The sequence below is a fragment of the Euleptes europaea genome, chromosome 16, assembly GCF_029931775.1.
Source record: "Euleptes europaea isolate rEulEur1 chromosome 16, rEulEur1.hap1, whole genome shotgun sequence".
NCBI classification, from domain to species: domain Eukaryota; kingdom Metazoa; phylum Chordata; class Lepidosauria; order Squamata; family Sphaerodactylidae; genus Euleptes; species Euleptes europaea.
The window spans coordinates 37233754-37237454 of NC_079327.1; positions in this window are offsets into that span (position 1 = coordinate 37233754).

The window sequence follows — 3701 nt, forward strand, 5'->3', positions numbered from 1 at the left end:
CGCGGCGGCGCGGGCAGCGGCGGGAGGCGCGCGCCAGCCAGAGCCAAGCGCCTTTATGCCGGCGCGCGGGGACGAGCCCAGGGGCGGGCTGCACGGCGAGGGAGGTCGCTGCAGGGGACGGGAAGCCCTCCTCCCTTTCCGGGGGCGTGCTGTAGCCAGGCTCTTTGCAAAGAGTGGTTGGGGGGGGGGGAGATCGGGACTGGTGGGTTGCAGTTCTGGGAAATGCCCTGAAAGCGAAGGGTTGGACATGCTTAGGGCGAAATAGTCAAGCTTAGGCCACTTATGCATGGGGGGGGGGGGATTTTTTTTGCCTTGGATTTGCCTCTCTCTCGATGCACATTTTTCCCCGTGCAAATTCTCAAAACTCAAAGGCCATTTATGCATGGGGGGGTTTGCCCTGGATTTGCCTCTCTCTAGATGCACATTTTTCCCCGTGCAAATTCTCAAAACTCAAAGGCCATTTATGCATGGGGGGGGGGGTTTGCCTTGGATTTGCCTCTCTCCAGATGCACATTTTGCCCGTGCAAATTCTCAAAACTCAAGGGGCATTTATGCATGGGGGGGTTTGCCCTGGATTTGCCTCTCTCCAGATGCACATTTTTCCCCGTGCAAATTCTCAAAACTCAAAGGCCATTTATGCATGGGAGGTTTTGCCTTGGATTTGCCACGCACTAGATGCACATTTTCCCCATCCAAATTCTCAAAACTCCAAGGGCATTTATGCATGGGAGGTTTTGCCTTGGATTTGCCACTCTCGAGATGCACATTTTCCCCATAGCCTTACTTAAAATAAAATAAAAAAATTATATTTCCAGCAGTTCAGAATTATGCATGGTTTGTCTGCTTATTGTTGTTGTTTTTTAAGACCACAATGCACAAATAGCTGGAAAATAAACGGTTTTAACTAGGGCTGCTGGAGCCACCAAGAGCCCCCGGACAAAGAGTTCCCTTCCCCCATATGACACTGATTAAGACCAAGTATCATAAAATTAATCGCTTGGTTTCCTGATGCCATGAATAGAATTATAATAGGTGATTAGGTAAGAAACAGTAAAGGCAAATGGACAGTCTTATTAAATAATAGCTTTTTCTTAATTTATGATTCATACTGCGGGTTGCAATAGGATACAGTGCAAGAAAGCAGAAAACCGCGGAATCAGAAAGACTCCCCAGCTGAGGGACTTAGGCAGCATTAGGGTTGCCAACCTCCAGGTAGTGCAGGAGAGCCTGGCAAAAAACAACTAACAGAACTAGTGATATAACAAGGTGTTATATGCACTACAAAACAACAATAAGGACTAACAAGGCTATGTACAAAACATATACGAATTATTTTCAATAGTCCACAAAGGTACAAATATCCAGGTGTGACTATGCTAAACACCAAGTAAGCTTAGCTGACATATTAGGGGATGCTGACAGGTAATCATTATAACTCATTCAAGAAGAAATCAAAGGAACATACCGTAGTTCAATAAGTTGACTGAGATGACGAACAATGACACCGGGAGTTATCAGGGAAGTGGTTGCCTAGGATAGATACTCAGGTCAAAGGTTCATTATGTCCAAGGTTTAGTTAGGAAACTGTTGACTTTTACAAATGTCTACTGTATTTTGTTTAAAAGTATGGATTAGAGTCACAGAGAGCAGTCACCGTAGATAAGAATGTTGTTGCGACCTCGTGGAGTAAACTGGTACAGACATCTGTGAAATACAGCTGAGAAGATAAAATCACAAAGGCCCTACTGGATCAAACCAAGGATCCATCTACTTCAAGGAAGGAGATAACTGGGGCTTTCGGGTGGTACAATATTGTTTTGTGCAGAATAATGTTACAAAGTTCAAAGAAGCCTGAATTAAGTCATGGATATGGCCAGAAATATAAGGGAACAGTTACTGGACTTGACCCAAAAAATCATATAAAATGTCTCTGTGCACAGAAACAGAGCTAGCATGGCTTCTCAGGGAAGCATGCCGAAAAGGGAGTTTAGAGATCCACAATAGAATAACCTTGGAGAAGGACAAGAAACAAACTAAGTAATAACAGAATTTTAAGACTTGTGTCAATTAGAAGCCATCTAACACATATCAATAGATATGGCCAGAATGTCCAACTTTCCAGAAGCGGAGATATTGCTATGCAAAACATATTCCGTGACTTTCTCATTTACAGCAAATACGTTTTTTCTGGATTAATTTAAGGATGGTGGTATGGCCTAAACCTTGTGCTCGATAATTTCCAAGACTCCCTATATATGGAGGTAACATACAAATGCCATTTACATTTTTATTTGTATATTTCAGCATTTTTCCCATCAGTGGCTGACCAGATGTTTCAGGGGACTACACAAGCAAGACGTGAAGGAAAAGCCCCAGCCTATTTTTCTTTCTGAGCCTCTAATATTCAGTGATATACAGCGCATTCAGTGATATACATTCGCATATACAGTGATATACAGCACATTCCTGAGCTTTCAGTGTCGGGGGACGGCAGGGAGGAGATGCTGCTGCTGTGCCTCCTAACCCGTTTCCCCGGCACTGAAAACTTTAAAAAAGCCTTTGTGCTGCTTTTTTTACATTTTAAATGGGGTTTTTCACCCCATAGAGAAAAGCAAGACGCAGCCTTGCTCTTCTCGCCGCCGGCGTATTTAGGGCGAACAGGGAATGCCTCCCAGGACACCGGAACGCCCCTCGGGATGCTGGCACAAGCCTTTATGTCGGTGGGATGCTGGCAGAAGGCCATGCTGGCGTTCCTGGGCAGCACTGCCATGGCAGCTACCGGCGAACACTGTTCAGGCCTCCACGCTGGTCCTGGGGCCACTAACATTGATGTAAGTAGTTTGGGCGCCGGTGCAGGGGGCATGCACGCCGGCGCAGTGCCTTCCTGGCCTCCTAAAGGCTTTCGCCCTCGAGGCTCAGGAACGCGCTGTAACGAAGGAATACATCACTATCTATGGGACAAGAAGTCATTAAGAACAATCCAAAATCAAGGTGGGAAACATATTCTGAGAGATGACTTATTGAGAATATGGTTTTAATGCAGAGGCAGATCAAGACCGCCAACTTCATCATTGACAATAGTACTTGGGGGGAAAACTGATTATATAATTTATGAGAATATGATGGGCAAACAAGGAAAAATAAAATGCTGGCAAATAGAGAGGAAGGAAATAATATTTCATGGTTATTATACCACCAAATGGTATCAAACATGAGAGAACAAATAAAAGAAGGTGGACAATTAAGAAAGAAGACAACCTTTGAACAGGTAATCACTGGAGACGATAAACATTTATTAGAAAAAAAAATAAATTGCTATTTCTAAATGATACTGAAACAGAGCAAGTTAGACACTGTATGATTAAATTTTTGGAGGAAACATACACATGAATCAGTGGAAGAGTCTTTGGACTAAATAAAGTTCACAGAATGTCAGATATTAAAAGAGAACTGTTACAAAATGTTTTTAGGTGGTATATTACACCCAAAGACATAGCAAGAGTTAACAAAGATTATAATGGGATGTGCTGGAAATGTCAGAGTATAGATGCAACATTTTACATGTGGCTGACATGTAAAAAAGCAAGAAATTTTTGAATAATGATACATGATGAAATGCAAAAGATATTAAAACTTAGGTTTGCATTCGACCCGAAAAGTATGTTATTAAATATTTTGCCAAGTAATATTTCAGAAATATA